We start from the raw sequence: 21,156 nt of genomic DNA on the forward strand, positions 1-21,156 counted from the left end.
TCGGGAGGGTTCTCACCATTAGCTAATAAGAGTGGTTCATTGTGCCTAAACTGCTTGTACAAACAATGTGATTTGTGCTGAACACCAGCTTTCCTTCTGGGAGTATGGGAATTGGGGAGGTGCCTGCATGCTCAGCCCCCAATAAAACCTTGGTGTTGAATCTCTAACAAGCATCCCTGATAGACAACATTTCACACAAGTTATCACAACCCATTGCTGAGGAATTACGCATATTTTGTATGACTCTCCAGGGAGAGGACACCAGGAGCTTGTCCCTGCTTTCCCCTGGACTTCACCCCTTCTGCCTTTTCCCTTTGCTGATTGTGCTCTGTATCCTATTGCTATAATAAATCATTGCTTTGAGTATGACCATATGATGAGTCCTGTGAGTCCTCCTAGTGTGCCATTGAACAAGGGGCGGTCTTGGGGGTCTCCTGACACAGCCTATGATCCAGTTCTGGTCTAAGAAACAGTGTTTTGGGGGACTTTGGGGGAAAATTTCTACTTTTACAAAAGACACAGGGGGTTTCCTAGACACAGTTAGGTCTGGATGTGCCTGGAACTTCAGAAAGCGTCTTGGTACTATGTTGGGGATGAGCCTGGAGTGAAGGAGGAGATCCAGCCTGAGGAGAAGAAGAAGCCCCAGTCTGGGGTGAAGGGGTTGATAGAGTAGTGACAAGAAAGGAACCCAGGCCCCAGAGATTTGGCTGGGCAGCACTGTAGCCCCCTATTTGTCCTTTTACTTCGGAGCTTCCTGCTTAGCGAGATCATGGATTTTCTTATCCTTTTATCCATCTTGCTTTTGGGTCTTCTGTTCCTTCCAAGTGAATGTACAGGTTCAGGGCTATTTCTCCTGCTGTTTCTCCCTGTGGCTGGCTCCACCTTATCCTTTAGGTGCAGCTCAGAGGTCACCCCCTCAGAGGCTTCCCCACACTCCCCTGGTGGAGGTGCCTCCTGTCTGTCTCTCCATCACACTCCATTCTGGGTACTGCAGGGCCTCTGGGAATCTTGATACTGCTCTTGTTTAGTGACAGCACCTTTCTCCTCCACATCAGAATGGAAGCCCCAAGAGGACAGGGCTCTGTCTGTCTTATTCACCCAATCGCCAGGATCTAGCTCAGTACCTGGCATACAGTAGGCACTCAATAAGTAATCATGAAGTGAATGTCAAGGCAGCAAGCAGCAAACCCAGGCCCTTCCCACCTTGCTCTACACCCTTTTAGTGCCCTTTACCTATCTGTGTTTAGATTCATGCGCCTCATTTCCCTGGTAGTGCCAACTCCATACATCGCAGGGTACAACTACCAGCCAGTTAACCTCCCCGGCATTTCCTCTTGACTGTTCGGCATTCTCATTTTACAGGTGAACGCTTCAAACAACAGAAAAACAACAAATAAGCCGCGTCTTGGTCTGCAGTTCATTTCTCTGTGCAGGATGGATGGCTGCGTTCTCTACACCAAGATCCCAGCCCTGGGATGGGAATGATCTTAACAGACTTTTGACCTACCTTCCTGTTTTCACCACCTGATTTGCTGCTGGGAAAAGAAAGCCATGTTAGTCATGACACTGAAGATTCCAGGAGCTCCTCAGAAGAAGGAAACTGAGGCACAGGCAGGAAAAGAGAGAAGGTTCAAATCCTAGGGTGAACAAGAGCCTCGATTCATCCATCTGCAGATCTGCAGACTAAGGTACTCAATCAGCCCTCTTAGGGGCGTGTGTGCCTATTTTTTAAAAGATTGTGCATTAGAGGGCGGTACAAAGGTGGCTCAGTGGCAGAATTCTCGCCTGCCATGCTGGAGACCTGGGTATAATTTCTGGAGCCTGCCTATGCAAAAAAAAAAAAGATCATGCATTAGAGTCGAGAGGCTACTCTGGAGGTCACTTTTATGCAAGCTTCATTTCGACATTGCTGCCTATCATAACTTGCCAAACCCAAACCCAAACCATTCCTGCTAATCCTAAAGAATACCTTGGGCATTATATAAGAAAAGGTTCCATGCACTAGGCTACTTTTCCAGAAACCTACAACCTCCACATGGGTCGTGAAATGCAGAGGGGCCAGCCTCTCCAGAACATCAACTAGTTCCACCCCCCATCCCATATCACTGACAGCCCCTTCCAGCGTGAAAGAGTAGAATGGGCAGAGCCCAGATACCGCTAAAGAGTATCTCCCCTAAAGGGAGAAAGATCAAAAGTGGTGGTGGAGTTAGACAGAGAGGTAGGGTTTAACAAATCAGTATAACTACTGAATCATTATATTGATAACGCTTTTAGGCTCCAGTACCTTAAAGCATCTAAAAGTAAAAATCTAAAATTGTGGAATTGTAACCCATACCAAAATTTGAAATCTGTTCTACAACTAATTGTTGTGATGTACTCTGACATTTACTGCTTTTTTGTATACATGTTACTTTTCACTTAAAAAAAGAAAGAAAGTAAAGAAAAGAGAAGGAGGAGTATAACAGAGAAGTTAGGATTTAACAAATGAGTATGACTGCTGAATCATTCTATTGATATTTCTTTTGGTCTCCAGTGTCTTGGAGCAGCTAGAAGAAAAAATGAAAACTTGTAGAACTGTAACTCATACCAAACTTTAAAATATGTTCTATAACTACTTGTTAAAACGTACTTGGAAATTTATTGCTTTTATGTATATATATATTATATTTCACAATTTAAAAAATGTTAAAAAAAAAAAAGATCATGCAAGTGTTGGTGTTAAGGTTATGAAAACAGGTTGGAAGGCCCAAGTAAATCAGGCACTTTAAAAAGTTTCCCTTTAAAAACATGCAACTTCACCCTTAACCAGATGCTGGTCTGAAGGATCTATTGTCTGCTCACTTTCTCCGATGGGTTATCTCTCCCCAGTCCCTGGACATCTGGAGTCTGTGGCTGATCCATTAGCTGCCCTGCTCGCCCCTTCGCAGAGTGATCTGTTCTCTACCTCCATCCAGGCCACCATGAAATATTTAAACAGCTCTGACAACCCATAAGTTTAACTGGATTCTGCTAGGACTATGGGTTGGGTTACAGATGACAAGCCTGACCAGCAAAAGCAGAGAAGTTCTTCATGGAACAGTACTGCCCACAAATTGAGGAATGGAGACTGGAAAATAAGGGACTTAGGATGCTGCTTTTTAGACATAATTTTTTAGATGTAATTTTTGCCACCTCCAACTTGCATGAAGACTATTAAGATTTTTGAGACTTGAGAACCATTCTAGACTGTGGAAACTTGCAAAGTCTTTAAAGTTACAAAGGTCTAGGTTCAAATCTAGCTGGGTCTTTCTAGCGCTGTTCCTCTGATGAGTTCCTGAATGGCCTATCTGTAAATAGACTTCAGTTTCTCTATTCACATCTGGGAGGAAACAAGCCCTCCCAAGACTGGCGTGAGGCTTAAATGGGATAAGGCGTGCCTCATAGGTGCTTACCGCAGGTGGATTCCTTCCTCAATCCAATAGGGAACTTCTTATCCAGATCTGCTTTAGGAATGAGAGAAGGCCAGGCCTCACCTGGCAGTTATAGGTGATCCATGGAAAGAGGCATCTGTCACTAGAACCAAATTCACTCCATTCAGGCATTTAGAATGTCCGTCAGACCCTTAGAATTTCTTGACCTCTTCTTTCCAAAAAAAAAAAACCAAAGATCTGAGGCTGTGTACTGCGGAGTGCACTTCTATCCACTATGGATGATGTAGTAGGAGTAGGATTCATAGCAACTAATGTTTAAAGAGTTTAAAGAGCACTTATGATGCACTAGGCGCTGGATAATGTGCCTTACTCACATTATTTTTGTTTTGAAGGGAAAATAAACAATTTCCTGGCAAGGAGGCAGAAGCAGATTTGCTAAGGATCGATGGCACTTTCTGACTTTAATACAAGAGCAACCCTGAGTTCTAGGTTATGGTTATAAAATAAATTGCTTCAGTGGTAGCAAAAAGCAGGTTCAGACTAGAGAGCTTAAGAGTCACAATAACAAAATAATTTTTCCTATTGGCGTCCCAACAGTAAAGGTGTTTTTATAGCTAAGAATTCATAGCCATAAAATCTAAATGTCACCACGCTCCTGCAATGGATGATCACAAGGGGCCCTCCTTATCACCAACAGCACTGACATGAGTGCAAATCTTCTTACATTTTTTTTAAACCTCTTTATCATCTTTTCTAGACAGTGTTATGTTAAAGTCTCTCAAACCAAGCAAATGTTACAACTTCAAAACCTTTGACATACCACCCTTCTGATTCCCTTAGGGGACCCTCTAAGGCCAATTGTATACCATAAAGAATCCAATGGGTTCCAGTGGGTTCCAAACTGTATATCCAGTTTGCATAATGGATGCAGGAGAAAAGGCTGTGGTTGTACTGCAGTACAAAAAGCTGTGGTTGAGCCTCCAAGATATCTCTGAGCTCCCTGGCAGCCGCTTCCTAAAAGGAAACTCAATAAAATCTTCAGGGCCTCTCCCTCCCTGAAAGTAGGAAGCCAACAGTTTGGTTGTTGTTGCTTTAGTTGGTTCCTTGGAAGTGGTGTGCCATCCAAACAGGTGCCATCTAATCAGGCTCCATCCAACCAAGTACCATCTAATTGGGTACCATCCAAGCAAGCACCATTTAACCAGATGCCATTTAATTGGGTGTCATCTAACCATACCTTTTGGCCCCTCTGGCTGTGGCTTCTGTAGAGTAAATGCAATTTCTGCCTTCCCCATTCAGTGCAGAATGCTGGTAGGATTTAGCAGGCCCTCCGCCTCCCTCCCCTCTCATCATTCTCAGAAAGTGCCAGACTCTGGTTATTTACGTTCACAGATTCCATGCACTTCGTCTCATGGACCATTGTCAACTCTCTTCTGGAATGTAGTTCAGTTCCAAATTGACAGATAAGGAAAAAGAAGCTCAGAAAGATAAGTTGAGCTGCCCAAGCTCACATAGCCAGGAAGGGGCAGAGTCGAGGTTAGACCCCAAGTTTCCTGACTCTCACTGCAGCTTCAGAGAGGTGCAGCAATTGGTCCAATGGCATCCAGAGAGCAGGCAACAAAGCTGGTGCTCCAACCCACTTTCTTGACTAAGTTCAGCACTCACCCTATTCCATCACCCAACCTCCCAGCTCCCATCCATCCATTTAACAAATATTTATTGTGCACCAACCAAGTACCAGGTGTTATTTGAGATCCTGAGGATACAGCAGTGAGCAAGGTGGACAGGTTCTGACTTCTGGTGGGGCTCACTTCTTGTGGGAGAGACATACTCTAAACAAGGAAACCAATAGGCTGACAAAATCATTTGGGTTGTGATGAGTATCATGATGAAAATAATTAGAGGCTTTGACAAGAAATACAGCCTGAGGGTGTGGGGTAACTGCTTTCAATGGGAGGGATGGGGAATGGAGGGGTGTTCTAGTTTGCTAGCTGCTGGAATGCAAAACACCAGAGAAGGATTGGCTTTCAATAAAAGGGGATTTATTTAGTTAACATACAGTTCTTCAGAGGAAGGGCAGCTAACTTTCAACTGAGGTTCTTTCTTACGTGGGAATACACAGGGTGATCTCTGCTGGCCTTCTCTCCAGGCCTCTGGGTTCCAACAACTTTCCCCAGGGTGATGTCTTTCTGCATCTCCAAAGGCCTGGGCTGAGCTGCGAGTGCTGAGATGAAGTATGCTGAGCTGCTTGGGCTGTGCTACATTGAGCTCTCTCATTTAAGCACCAGCCAATTAAATCAAACATCATTCATTACAGCAGACACACCTTCTAGCCGACTGCAGATGTAATCAGCAATGGATGAGCTTCACATACCATTGGCTCATGTCCACAGCAACAGAACTAGGCACCTTCACCTAGCAAAGTTGATACCTGAATCTAACTACCACAGGGGGTGACATTACATGTATGATATGTAGGAGCCAGATCTAGAAAGATCCAGACTACAGCATTCCAGGAAGAAAGAACACACAGGGCAAGGGTCTGGAGGTGAGAAGTAGCTCATCATGTTTCACAGACTGATTGATGGAAGGGCAGTGTGGCTAGAAGGTTGTGGGTGAGGGAGAAGGGCTCAGGCTGAAGGTAGAGAGAAGTTGGCCACTGGAGATTGATTCGGACACTTGAGTATGGCATGAAGTGACTGAATTTTTTTCTAAGAGTAACACAGAGACATTACAAGTTTTATGCAGGGAAGGAGGTGACATGATCAGATCTGTATGTCAGAGAGATTACTCTTTGCTGCTGTGTGTGTGTTGAGTGGGAGGAAGCCATCCTGGGTGGGGATCACGGAAGTCAGGAAATTCTGCTGTAGTTGCCCAAGTAAGTCTGGACCATAGGAAAGAGCCTGGAGGATGGGGCAGATTAGGGACACACTGAAAAACAAAAATCATCCTGAATTGTCAATGACTTGGAAGTGAGCAGTGAGGGAGAAGAAGGGGTTCAGAAAGGCTCCTGGCTGCAGCATGCAGGTGAAGAATGGGGCTGGCTATTGTCAGGGAGGTTGGAAGAAGACTGTGAAGGCAAGATGCAGTGAAGATCAAGAACCCTGTTGGTTTTGCACACTGGTGTTCATGGTGACAATGGATGGAGGTTGGCCTAAGTATATGACTGAAGAATGGAAGGGGGAACTGTGATGTACAGTGGACTACTGAGTGGCTGCAAGAAGGAATAAAGTTGTGAGGAATGCAACTGGGGGATGAACCTTAAGGAAGATAGGCTGAATGAAATGTCAGAAACAAAAAGACAATTATCTTGTCTCACTCATTTGGGTTAACGATAATATACAAACTCCAAGAATTGAAGTCGAGTGTATAGGTTCTCAGGTTGGAATCAATTGTAAAGGTTTCTGGATTGTAAGCTTTTACAGCAGTCACATATGTTTAGGAGTTGTAATGGATGTTTCTAAATTCTGAGATACTGAGTTATTTGTATTTCTGGTCGTTCCCTGAAACTTTGGGTGTTTATGTAATACCTGAAACTCAAAGTTAGAGCACTGAAGCTATGAAAGTCAGCCTTACCCCATTCAGCAATGGTAAACAAGCTGAAAAAGTGATCAGACTTTGTGTCGAGACACGAATGATACTGATCTGGATAAGACTGAGGTAAATCAGAATACTGGGTAAAGGATGATATGGCCCATATTTTCAAACTTCAACTTCTGTGTGAGGCCAAAGGGAGAGATGTTTATTTGGTGCAAAATTTATTTTTTGAGCAGCACAATATCTAATTTAACTTGTATGGTCAATTTACTTGAACACCATAATTACATAAAATCTTGAATAGGGCATGAGATCTTGTTGGTTTGTACAGGTTAGTGTGATGCCCTGATATATCCCAGAGGAATCTGGGCAGAGAATAAAAAAAGTATTTGCAAAGTCTTTTGGGGGGACTGGAGAGAAAGAAAGAAATATTCAACTTTCCCATCTAGAGAATTCCTGATGTTCCTGCAAGCAGTGGGGACAACCAATTCAACAGGCTGAGCCCTCAATCTTGGGGTTCGCTCCTATGAAGCTTATTCCTGCAAAGGAGAAGCTAAGCCTACTGATAATTATGCTTAAGAGTCACCCCCAGAGAACCTCTTTTGTTACTCAGATGTGGCTTCTCTCTCTAAGCCAACTCAGTAGGTGAACTCATTGCCCTCTCCCCTATGTGGGACATGACTCCCAGGGGTATAAATCTCCCTGGCAATGTGGGACAGAACTCCTGGGATGAACTGGGAGCCAACATCATGGGAATGAGAAAGCCTTCTTGACCAAAAAAGGAATGAGAGAAATGAGACAAAATAAACTCTCAGTGGGTGAGAGATTCCAAACAGAGTTGAGAGGTTATTCTTATGCATTATGTAGATATCCTTTTTTAGTTTATGGTGCATTGGAGTGTCTAGAGGGAAGTACCTGAAACTGTTGAACTGTGCTCCAGTACCCTTGATTCTTGAAGAAGACTGTATAATTATATAGCTTTTACAATGTGACTGTGTGATTGTGAAAAGCTTGTGTCTGATGCTCCTTTTATCCAGGGTATGGACAGATGAATAATAAAAAAAAAGGATAATGCATAAATAAATAATAGAGAGAGATCAAGGGTAAAAATTGGGTAGATTGAAATACAGGTGGTCAATGAGAGGGAGGGGTAAGGGGCATGGGATGTTTGAATTCTTTTTTTCTTCTTTTTATTTCTTTTTCTGGAGTGATGCAAATATTCTAAAAATGATCATGGTGAAGAGTACACAACTTTGTGATGATGTTGTGAGCCACTGATTGTATAATATAGTTGGACTATATATGTGTGGATATATCTCAAGAAAAATATCAAGAAAAAAACAGGAAAAGAAGAACCCTGCTGGGGAGGCTTGTGTCTCAGTCCCTCCCTGCAGTAGCAGCCCTTCCAGCAGCAAGTAGACCCCTCCACCCACAGAGCAGGCAGGTCCCCCAACCAAGATAACAATCCTCCCTCTGCCAGAGCCTTCCGGGAATGCCAGCCAGCCAGCCAGGCCCTGCTGCAGCCAGGACGCTGTGCTCTCTAGATTGGGTTCCTGGAAAAACTGTTCAATTATTGATAAGGAGCCCTTCTGACATCATTGAAAGACGACAAGGCTCTCTCTCTCTCCTCACTTAAGTAATGCCTCGCTGCCTGGCAGATCTGGGTTCTCCAGCTCAGCAGTCAGAATACAGGGGAGGTGAGGGAGAGGACAATGCAACAGTTGAAATACACCCACAAGAAAACACTCAGCACATAGCAATAACGATAATACTGTAATAGCTCACATTTTCTCAACACTTGCTGCTTGCCAGGCAGGGTCCCATGAGTAGGTACACTTGTGAAGAACTCTAAGAGGGATCTGCTATAAGTATTCCCATTTTACAGGTAAGACAACTGAGGCAAAGGAAGGTCATGTATATTGCCACTGGCAAAGCCAGCTTTCAACCCCAAAAATCTGACTCCAGAGTCCATAGTATTTCCTGCTGCTATACATTTTACATATACAGTGTGTATGTGTGTATATGCACATACATATATTTGTGCAGTGAAGTTAGAGAAGTTACTGTGTGCTAACCCAGGTGGGAAATTGGAGCTGGTAGCAGAGAGGGACCTACTTTGCATTTCCTCATTCATTTAAAATGAATTAGTTAGACAGAATGACCTGGAAAAAATTTAACTAAGCCCTTGTCAGGTGCTTTTATCCACCACTTTACTTAATTTGATTTACATAAGCCCCTGTGAAATGAGGGACCACGTCACGCCCATTGTACAGATGAGAAAACTGAGGTAAAGAGAGAAAAGGTTTTATATAAATTGGGCAGCTAGGAAAAGGCAGACCAGAATTTGGACCTTGATCATTTAACTCCAAGGGCAGTGACTTCTTTAACTTCACTGCACATATATGTATGTGTGTGTATATATATATATATACATGTAAAATGTCCAAGTTAATTGAAAAGAATATTGCTGTTTGAACTAGAGTACACACGCTAAGCAGCACAACCGGATGTTGTGACTACCAACTAAACATCTCCATCCCCACAGAAAGCCTAGGGAAAGAGTCACTCTGAAGCTGAAATTAAAGCTGCTTCCCTGTTTCTCTTTCTCTTATCTCAGGTATATGCCTTTCCTTTTGTGATCTTGGAAGAGAGGAAGTTAGAGACCTTGACCCATTTCTTTAATTTCCCAACATTTTGCTGCTTTGAGATTTTCACTTGCTTCTGTTTACTTTCCTGCCTAAAAATGTTTTCACTATTCCTCCTTTTTCATTCAACTGTTCGTTGAGCTCATACTCAGCAGCTGAAATGCTGCAGAAAGCGGGAGTAATCAGGCAGTACACAGAGCCCAGCTCTGCCATCTATTAGCTCTGGGGTCTTGGACAAGTCCTTCCACCCCTCCCAGTCTCAGTGTCTTTGTCTGCAAAATGGACTAATCATATAATTGACTCCACCTGGCACATATAGAGGAAACGTGACCACAGCTGTGAAAGCGTCTGACATGGTGCCTGGCACACAATCTGTGCCCAATAAATATTTGATGGACATTGAGACTTTGGGCTTGTAAGGAGAAAGCAGGACCCGACTCAGACCCTGCCCTCAAGTAGCTCCCTGATAGGAGATATGGCAGAAATTAACAAGGTAGCATGGCAGGGGGTGGAGGGGAGGACATACTGATGGGCAGATAGAGTTCCAAGGGCTACAGGCAGGAGAAATGATCATCATAAAAGTACCTTGAGTTCCGCAGAGCAACCCTAGAAGCACAGTCCTGTCTCTCTCTGAGGGGTCAGGAAGATGTTTTTCTAGGCCAGATCCAAATCTGCCCTGAATCCTCAGTAAAATAGGGCAGAAGGTAATGAGAATGAATCAAGGCGATTCTCCCTGTGGCTGGGGCCAGGGATCTTGGAAGCAGCAGAAAAACACCCTTGGGCTCGTCCTGTCCTATCCGCAGGCAAGAGCCAGGCATCCAGATCTGCCCTCAGTCCCGGCTCAGCCACTTCTAAGCAGTGGCACTTGGAGCAAGTTCCGCCTTCAACCCCCCACCCATCCATCCCTCAACGAAGCCTCAGACCCAACGGCTTTAAAATACAGCTAACAATAGTTACTATCTTCAGAGCCATGGCGAAGACTAATCAACAGCACTAAATGCAAGTTCAAGGGCATATGGAATGTTTATTTCTAAAAGCACCTGTTACCTTTTGCTTTCTTTTTGGTAGGTGGGGATGTGTTTGGGGCTCTTCTAAGACAGATTTTATTGACCGTTTAGAATTTCGGGAGCTTCGTGGTAGAACAATTAAAGGGTAGGCGCCTGGCAATTTTATGTTTTCACTATTCAACAGAGGAAACTGGGAGAAATATGTGTGCCCTGAATTGAGTGGATCAAGCCCAGTGTAAGAAAGCCAGACCCATCCATCAATTTAAAGCTAAGTTCAAGGTTCTGACCGGATTCCACGATGGGTTTTATGTAGCCCGTAAGGGGAGAATATCTGTGAATGTTTAAGTTGGCAGCAGCCATAGAAGCTGGACAAGCTCTGTGAACAGGCCAGCACCATCACAATACATTCAGGGCTTCACAAAGCACACACACACACACACACACACACACACACACACACACACACACACACACAGAGGCTCCACTGGGCTCATTCATGCTGTCAGCTCATGCATATGCATGAAGTAACTGCTAAATGACCAATCAAGTGACGACTTCAGAGGAGGAAAGGAAAAAGTAAGCTCTGCCACTTTCATCTCTCTGAGCCTCAGTTTCCTCAATTGTATGAATGGGGATAATATAATCTGGGTTGTTGGGAATATTAAAATAGAGAAATTGTATGAAAATTTCTTAAGTGGGAGCTTAAGAAATGTCTGCTGAGTTGGAGTCTACTGGGGACAATGGGAGACATAAGATCTACCAAATATTTACTGGTATCCTACAACATGCCAAGGCTTGGTTCAGGTTCTGGGTATACAGAGATGAATAAAACATGTCACAGTGGGTTCTATATATTAGACAGTGGTACAGACATATACAAACATCAGGGAAGACACCTCAGAAGAAGTTAAATTTAAATTGGGTTGGAAGGACTAGAAAGAGTTTGTAGGCAGAGACATTCGTGATTTTGAAAATTTGGCTATTTCTTCCTTTTAATAGTTCAACCATAGAGAAACGTGACATTCACTATGCAGTTCAACTTAGAATTGGCTAGAGATCCCATCCAAAGTGCAGAGGGAAAGAAGGTAATATCTCAGGTTTCCCCTTGGCCAGTCCAAGTCTAGACAATGCCCCACCCAGCCCTCTCTAGCAAGCCCAGAAATATGACATCATCTCTGAGATTCCAAATTTTTCTTTGTCTTCAAATCTCCATCCCCAGAGGGGACAGTAGCCTGACTGTGGTCTCACCTGAGAATCAGGGTACCAGAATCTTCCCTTTGCCATCTAGACTCACATTCTACTCTTCCCCACCTTGACGTGTGCCCTGGGAGGCTGGCCTTGGTGGACTGCATCAGTGGAGGTCCTTTGCACTTTTGCTACTCTGGACGTCTTCAAATAATGGGGAACTGGGCAGGAGATGGGAAGGAGGGAGGAGAGTGAGGACGGGGTATTTATTCCCCTGCTTCTGGCTTGCCAGGTCACTATGGGATGGCTGAGACCCTCAACCGAAGGCCGTAGCACTGGCCCATGGTCCTCTCCACCCAATACTCTTTCTTCCAGGGTTCAGGTCACCTCTCCCTTCAGACCCAGGGGGTGACAGCCCTTGACTATCACCAGCCCCAAGGAAGTGCATGATCCCTTGTGGTTCTCCCACACATTGTCCACACCTCTGTAAATTGCCCTTTTATTAAACTCCTTTCCAATCGCCTAATTTGGGCATGCCATCTGTCTCCTGCTAGACCCCTGACTGACACCTCCAGGTTTTCAGTTTGGAGACTTTTTTTACTCTGTGCATATATTTTTTCTGGGCCAGTGGAAAATAAGCCTGGAAATTTGGCCAGCCCAAATCCTTGTTGTCCCAAATCCTTGCACATCCTCTTTGTTATTTGGTTGGGACCAGCCACAAGAGTCACTTTTCCTCCAAGTTCTTTGGAAAAAGTGGTTTACAGGCCTGATGTGAGATCGGAAACCTCGGAGCTATGAGCGGACATAATTCACATGACACGATAGGGTCTATTCATCTATGACACATGGTGGTTGTCAGGATTAATTTGCAATTACATGCGCCAAGCCCCCAGGAGAACACCTGGCACCCATAGGCACCAGTAACCTTATTTGGTGAAACCTGTGGCTTGGCTTTATTCCCTAATGATTTGCATAGATATGGTCCCAAACATCCACTCTGCTTCATAGCTTTGTCATTTATACATCTGCAATGTGTAAAAGTATAATTCTTGTTTTTCTGAACTCCTACTAGGTACCAGGCACTCATGAGCATATGGTTGGAGGTTGCAGTTGGCTCAGTGCCTAGGAATGCTTACTTCTGCCTTCTATCCATTTACCAGCTATGACCTTGAACCAGTTACTTAACACCCCTGTTAACGCCTCAATTTCCTTATGTGTAAAATGCATATAAACATGGTACCTACCACTTAGAGTTACTATGAGGATTAAATGTGTAAGCACTTATACATGTTTATTATGCTTATGCATATTATCTCATCTTCTACTCATAACAACTCTGGGATGAGTGTGTGTGAGTCGCAGCTTCGGGATCTGCCTGATTCCACAGTCTAATTTCAGCCCACTGTCACTATGGCCTTGGAAGTTATGTTGAGGGCCAGAGTTCAAGAAGGGGTGTAGCAAGTATATGAAAATCAGCCACTGTACACTAGGCCCTTACTATGTACCAGAAACCCTGCTAAGCACTTTACATACAATCTCTTGATTTCAACTCACAATGATGCCTCAAGGAAACAATTACCAACCTCATTTTACAGGAGAAAACTGAGACACCAAGGGTTAAGTTTACAGGCATAGGATCACTCATAGAAAGTGGCTCCTGGCTTCCCTGAATCAGATATATGTGCCGTTAACCACCAGTTAAAGACACAGTCCATGCTTTGCAACTGACAAAATTCAGGGACCCCAGAGAAACCTGTCCAGCTGGGTTCAGCAGTGTAAGCTCCAATGCCATATAAAGCAGGTTGGCATCAGCTGCTGCAGAAGTGAGGAGTTCAGCTTAGCACCGAGGCTGGCAAACACAGCATCTGATGTAATCTATTCCATTACTGAAGGCGCAGTGGCTCATGTTTTTAAAAAAAAAAAAGAAAGAAAGAAGATAAAAAAGACATAGAAATGGTAGGGAGATGGGGTGGTCCACATGCCAGCCAATTGAAAAGCAGCAGTTGGCATCACTGAAGCCATCGGCAGGAAACAGAGGAGGAAGGACCCTAACTTCCCAGGTCATCACTGACCCCAGCCTGCAAGACAACGAAGGGTGAGGCTCTCTTGGACAAGGCCCCCTTCAGCTGAGGTGCTGGACTCCCTCAGCCAGGCCCAGCTGTACAAAGCAGTGTCACTGCTGCAAAGACCATCTGGGTGGCACAACAGCTCCAGTATAGTTTGCCCTGTCTTTGTGTGTGCTCTGTCATGGCCCAGCTCTGCCTCAGTTTGCTGCCCGCACCAGGACAGAGTGACACTTCCTTATACTTCCCTAAAAAGGGTTACCCCAGGAAGAATAGATGAGGCCCGACTTCAATGGGGCGGGGGGAGGGCAATAAAACAATGGGGAAATAAGATTTGATTTCATTCAACACGAAGGTGGGTGGAACAAAGGAGAGCCACGTGTAAAGCCCAGAAAAGTTGATGAGGTAGGGACTCTCCAGAGAGACCGCCAGCAGGCAGTCACCACTGAGGATGTGCTGCAAGCAACTGCTAGAACCAGCTCCATTGTATGTTGACATCTTCTGGCCCCTATGGTTTCAGGGACAGGTGGCCCCGCTGGAATCCATATCCAAGTTCAGTCCCAGGTACTGGCCTACAGCTGCCACGTGCGTACCCTGTGACTCCGCCCCAGCCACGGATGATTGGGCAGGAGGCAGGTCAGCTGACCCAAAATGGACCAATCATAGTCTCACTGGAAGGGACTCACCACAAGGGCAGGGCTCTTTCCTTTGTTTTCCTTATTGTATTCACTCTGTTATCTCAAGTGCTTAAAATAATGCCTGGTGGGTATTAAGTTGATATTTAACTGAATCTTTCTCGATGCTTTGAATCGGAATTTGGCTCCCTGGTCTCTATAGGGCTGGGACTGAGGTTCCCCCAACCCAGGAATTGTGGGGCAGTCTGATCTGCAAAATGGACTGATGGGCAGAGGGAAAAGAAGGAAACCCATGCGGAAGGAGAAATGGAAACAGGAGTGATGGCAGCAGAGAGAGAGTCCCAACAGGCTTCCAGAATACATCCTTGTATCTTTATGATAAGGTTCCCCTTTTCCCTTTAGCTAGCATGAGTGGGTTTTACATATTTGAAATCAAATCATTCTGACCCAAACAGCCTGTCTCCCAGTAAACCTTCTCCAAAGGGACTGGTGAAAATTCCTGTGAACTCCTGAACTATTTTAACTGAGTGCATTTGGAGACCTAAGGGGCAACAGTCTTATCTGGTCCGCCTAATGAGAAATGGAATTCGGCAGGTGGTATGGCTGCCAGCTGGGGAACCTGATCAAGTTCGGGGTCCCAGTTCTCACTCTGGCCCACCCACGGTGCCACCTGGGGCAGTTACCCTTTTGAGCCTTACCTTTTTCCACAAAATGGGCTTATAATAGGATCTACCTCCACTGGTTATTTTGAAAAGGCTAAGTGCTTCTCACAGTTCTTGGAACGTGGTTAGTGTTGGTTAAGTAGAAATAATGTAACCAGTACATTGAACAACCAAGACTCATGACATACAATCATAATGCAACATTATTTTTTTGTCTCCCATTTTCCTTTTAACCTGTTTGGCATGAGCAATCTGCCACCTGCTCCTGAACAAGAAAATAGGGAGGCACGTGACTTTTCTAATCACTTTTAGGTAATAAGAGTCCTGTGGTCACTTTAAGTCAGGAGCATTGCCTCAATTCATTTCTTACACTTTCTCCCCTCTTCTTGTGAGTCTCCCGCCTGCAGGAGCCTGTGGGTCTGCAATTCTGCCCCTCCCTTAACTTGCTAACCTATTTTCTAGTCCATCCAAGGACTAAGTGGGAATAAAGAGGGGTGATAAGGGGAATAAGAAAGTTCTTACTTGGTTGGTAGTGTTAACAGCTGGCTTCTATACTCTCTGAGGCTGACAGAAGTTTTCAGCTGAGTTTCTCTCCTGGATGCTCTGTTGGTTTCTAGAAACACCCCTGCTGGACCAGGTATGATTACAACTCCCTTCATGCAGGTAGCCCTTTCATTTGGCAGGTGGCTTCCCATCCTCCCTTTGGACTCTGCTCTCAGGTGCTTTCTTCTGGAGGAGATGACTTTCACTGCAACCCCTGTGACATTCCTACTGTGGTTCCAAATATGACACCTTCCCCCTCCCCTTTCATCTACCTCTGACCCACCATTATGGGGTCATATCCCTTCTTTTTCCTTTACGCCACCTGTCACAGGAGCTTCCTTGACCATAAACCAGAACCCTGCCCACCATATCCCCCAGCTGCAGGGCTTTCAAAACAAACTCTGAGTGGCCCAGGGGAGCCCCAGTCAGCAGACCAGGGTTGAGCATTGTCCTAGTTTGCTAGCTGCTGGAATGCAATATACCAGAAACAGAATGGCTTTTAAAAAGAGGAATTTAATGAGTTGCTAGTTTATAGTTCTAAGGCCGAGAAAATGTCCCTGTTAAAGCAAGTCTATAGAAATGTCCAATCTAAGGTATACAGGGAAAGATACCTTGGTTCAAGAAGGTTGAGGAAGTTCAGGGTTTCTGTCTCAAGTGGAAGGGCACATGGCGAACACAGTCAGAGTCTCTCTCTCATCTGGAAAGGCACATGGTGAACATGGTCAGGTTTCCTCTCTCATCTGGAAAGGCACATGGCAAACATGGCGTCATCTTCTAGCTTCTTCTCCTGACTTCCTGTTTCATGAAGCTCCCTGGGAGGCATTTTCCTTCTTCATCTGCAAAGGTCTCTGGCTGGTGGACTCTGCTTCTATGACTATGTCATTCTGCTCTCTCTGAATCTCTTTTCTCCAAAACATTTCCTCTTTTATAGGACTCCAATAAACCAATCAAGACCCACCCAAACGGGTGGAGACATGTCATCACCTAATCCAGTTTAACAACCACTCTTGACTAAATCACATCATTCAGGGAGATGATCTGATTACAGTTTCAAACATACAGTATTGAATAGGGATTATTCTACCTTTATGAAATGGGATTTTGATTAAAATGTGGCTTTTCTAGGGGGCATACTTCCTTTCAAATCAGCACAAGGGTGAAGGTGCAAACCCTTTTCCAAATAAGCCTTCCCAGAAACTTCCCTAACTGTCAACACCCCAACCCTTTTCTACTCTCCAAAGAAGTGAAGAGCTTTGAGAAGGGTGCAGCTGGTTTTGGGATTTGTCCTTTGTAACTTCTGCACTTGGTAGAATTTGCCCCTTCTGTGGGATGCTGCAGCTGTGGCTTGCATATTGGTGCTTCAGCAATAGCTTCTCTTTTAGCCTCCTGTCACGTTAACAATAAATTGACATGTACATTTAACCTTTCACAAAATTCACAGAATGTGATCATGTGCCTCATCTCATTTACTCCTTGCAGTAACTCTCTGAGGTGACGGCTCTGCCTTCCCTGTTTTACAGATGAGGAAACTGAGGCCCAGAGAGGTTAAAAAAAGAAAAAAGACCACACAGCTGGTGACTCAGAGCCAGATTCACACCCTGGAGCCTGCCTCCCTCCTTTCCACGACAGCTCATGGCCGGCCAAGGAGGAAGTCACATAGGAGCCTCTGGTTTTTCTCTGCGCTGCCTGGCACTCAGTTCTGGGCCCTTCTGCAGCCCCAGGGACACTTCTGATTCAGAGGATGTCCCAGAGGTCAGCCTGGAACCACACAGCCTCCTTAATCCAGAGCTAAGATATAGATGTGAGACTTCCTTGAAGCTGATCGAGGCAGCCAACCCTGTGACTGGCAGCTGGGTTCAGAAAATCGGCCAAAGAAAAATGCCTTGCTTCCTTTACACATAAAGCATCCATTCTCAGCCATACGCGCTGGCACAGACACTCACAGACCAGACCCTCAAAGGGCCGGACAATGAAACAGACACAGCAAGAGCGAGAGACTTTTTTTTCCTCTCCATATGCAAAACCCAAATAATGCTCAACATTTATACACAATTTTCATAGGAGCTGAAATTTTTCGTAGGAAAGGTAAAAGTTTCTTGTGCCAAAATTAGGAGTGGTGGTGCAGGTGGCTGGGAGGAGGCAATATATAAAGACAAGGTTCTAGCCTGTAGCAACATCCTCATGTGATCAGCACCCGACTGGAAATGCACTAGCCCTCTTTTCACCCCGTCTCTCCTACCATTTTCCTTTCCTTCTTCCTCTCCCTTGGTTATTGGTTTCTTTTAGGGTCCAGCCCTCAGCTAGTTACAGAGATGAGCGATATACAGACCTGCCATCCAGGGGCTCACACTCAAGCAGGGGAGATGGGTAAGGAAAAAACAACAATGAAAATACAGGCTGATAGGACAAAGGTGGAGATATGCACAGAGGGCTGTGGGACCACAAAATGGGCAGGGGGCCAGGGTGTGGGGGGAATCAGAAATGCCTTTCAAAATATTTTACAATGGACAGAGTGATTGTCTGAGCCATCAGGACAAACTCCAGCCTTTACATAGAACTGGGAGAATATCAGTTCACAGTGGAATGAGAGAGAGCTTCCTGGAGGAGGTGTTCCTGAGCTGAGTGATGTAGGGTACCTACATTAGGCAGGAGAGGGAAAGTCCAGGCTGAGGGAGCAGGAAGGGCAGAGGGGCAGGTGAGAGGGTCCAATGGGGGAATTATCTGGATCTCTGTCTCTTATCCTTAAGAGACCAGCAAGGTGCTTGGTTCAGCATGGCCAGCCAACATTTGTTGAATTAATGAAAGAGGGATGAGTGAATGAATGAAGGGAAGGAAGTGTAATAGGGAGTTATAGGCCATGAGGCCAAAAAGCAACAATAAGGCAGTAATATAGTTTCCATTGATTGCAATCTACTTTGTACCAGGTCTTCCCATAGTTTAGATTATTCCATCCTCTCTGTCAGAGGCAGTAAATTACCAAGCTTAGAGGAGTTAAGATATGTAAAACACCTAGAACAGTCCCTGGCCAAAAGTCAGTATTATTTAGGCATTAGCAATTATTATTCCCAAGTTACAGACACACACATTGAAACTCCAAGACACAAGTGAGTACTTTGTAAAGCCAGGTTGGTCTGACACCAAATCCCATCCTCTTAGCCCAATTCCAGCTGCATGGGCACAAGGCCACTTAATTTATGACTTCCACTACTGACACTTGGAGGGGGTGAAAAAAGGTAATTTTTACAACATGGGCCGTTCCTCTCATCAAAATACTCAGTGGCATCTGCTGCCCTGGATGAAATGTGGGACGGAAGCCTGAATCTGACGTTCCCCTTTGGTTGTTTCTATTCTTGTATGCCTTTCATGGGAAAAACATTTCCGCGTGCGGCCAGATTCCTAAATTCAAGCCCACAATTTATTTCATTTGGGGCTTCATCAGAGAAACAGTGACCTGATCCAACAACAGAAATCAAACAGTCATACTCTGCCATGCAAGTCTAATAGGCAAGTAAAGGAATGGTCCAGGATGATTTTTGACCACATATAATGAAGTACCAGGTATCTTTAAAACAGAATACCCCAGTAAGATGCAACTGTGCTGTAGGAAGCTTCCCAGATTAGGAAGTATCAACTGGCCAATGGGTTAAGTCCCTTGGCTAGGCAGCCATCCTTGTGCCCCTTTGTCCTGGGAGGGAGGGCCTGGGGCTTTCTGGGTCTCAGTGGCCAAAGCACGCAGATTTTTATCATAAACACAATTTTCCAGCTTTGGAAACACGGTGCAAATCTAACAGGCCCCACTCTGGTTCTGTAGATACCACCCCTCGTACTCTTCCTAATTTTCTTGCAATTAGGAGCCCAAGACCCTTCTGTACTGAAACGCTGGGCTCCAGAAATGAAGGCTCCATGACAGAAAAGGAAGGTCATCTCCAGTACCAGGAAGGCGTCTCTGAGCTGAGATCTTTTCTCTTGACAATTGTATTGCCAAACTGCGTCGAGTATAGCAGCCATTGCTTGAATCCATATTTGTCAAGTGACCCAGCCTGACAGGCACTAAATAACATCGAAATGTTATCCCACACAGTGTGAAAGAGAGAAAAATATAATCACGCTTCTTCACAATTTGCCTCTCATGAACTCATTTTATGAATATTTTCCTTTAAAAGACTAATCTGCTGAGGATTTATAAAAACGTATTTGTGTGCATTCATTAAGTCTTCAACTTAGAAGCACATTCTGGGACTAATTATTTTCCAACTAACTAATCAGCATGTTTCATTCATAAATTGGGATTTATCAGCATAGCGCATGAAAGGAGAGAACATATTATTATTTTAATTTGGTTAATATGCAAAAACGCACTGTGTTTGTAATGACCTGCTTTCACTGAATAGAGGCAGGCTGAAAATAGTAGCAGCTTCCTCTAATGAGAGTTCTGGCTGCAGCCCCAGCTGTTTAGCAGAAGACACTGTTTTTGCTCCCTGACCTAGCAGTGCCTATGGTCCCCCAGCGAGAAGGCAGGAGCGATTTTCTCACAAGGGGAAGGCCTTGTGTTTATTCTGCAGACAGAACCAGTTACACCCGCTTTGTTAGTGGGAGGCAACAAGCCTATGGTGTGGGGGTGGAGGGCCGTGGCAGTAGCAGGGAGGGTTATTTATTCGCTTTTGCCAGCCCGTACATGTGCACATATACACACACACTCAATCACACCCATTCTCATTACACACACATTCACACGCACTCTCATGTGAACTCACATTCTCACACACACACACTTAGGACACACGGCCACACACACACTTGTGCAGTCACACACTCACACATCCATGCACACACACTGCCTGAACCTGTCAAGACTAAGACCCAACTCCACAAATAAGAGATTCCACTGTAATCTCCTAGTTCTTTTCTTCTCTTGCCCTATTGTGCCCGCTATCCCAAGTGCAGTTTTTCTGCCATGCAAATAAATCCTCTGTTCTGAAGTCCCCTGATAAAGGGATTTATTTATCAGCCCAACCTGCGGATCACATTTTCTCCTGCAGATGAATGGCTCCCTCCTGTCTCTGAATAGTTCTTACTCTGAAAAAGGGCCACAGAGCCAGGTCCCCAGGTCCCCAGCCTGTCAGGGGCCTGGATTATCCCCCCACCACCCTCTCCAAAAACCCAGGCCAGCTTGGAACCAGCATCAGCTTGCCCCTCTGGCCTACAGACTGCTGTGACCTCACTAGACGTGCGGAGGTGGGAGGTGGGGGTGGGGGGGGTGTGGCGCAGGGAGGGGGATGGGGACGAGTCACCGCTGGCCTTTCTGTGACACGCTGGAGCAGGGTCCAGCAGCATTCTTTCTGTCCAGCCCTGGTGCCAGCCTGCCAAGGTCTCTGCCTGGGGACATCCTGATGTGGCACATTCTAGAGCCAGGCACTGCTTTTGTCTTTTAAAGGAGGACATTTCCTCTTCAGTCATTTGTTTGTTTGC

General features: G+C 45.1%; 1 protein-coding gene across 1 annotated transcript in view; it reads left to right on the top strand.

The window, feature by feature from the left end:
* The first annotated feature begins 21,005 nt into the window (after positions 1–21,005).
* The window catches only part of CPEB4 (cytoplasmic polyadenylation element binding protein 4), an 87,424-nt gene continuing 87,273 nt past the window's right edge, over positions 21,006–21,156 (top strand). Inside the window, exon 1 of the mRNA XM_077137678.1 lies at positions 21,006–21,099. The gene's annotated coding sequence lies outside the window, so the exon portion shown is untranslated. The remainder of the gene's footprint in view (positions 21,100–21,156) is intronic.

This window comes from Tamandua tetradactyla, chromosome 20, assembly GCF_023851605.1.
Source record: "Tamandua tetradactyla isolate mTamTet1 chromosome 20, mTamTet1.pri, whole genome shotgun sequence".
In the NCBI taxonomy this organism is placed as follows: Eukaryota; Metazoa; Chordata; class Mammalia; order Pilosa; family Myrmecophagidae; genus Tamandua; species Tamandua tetradactyla.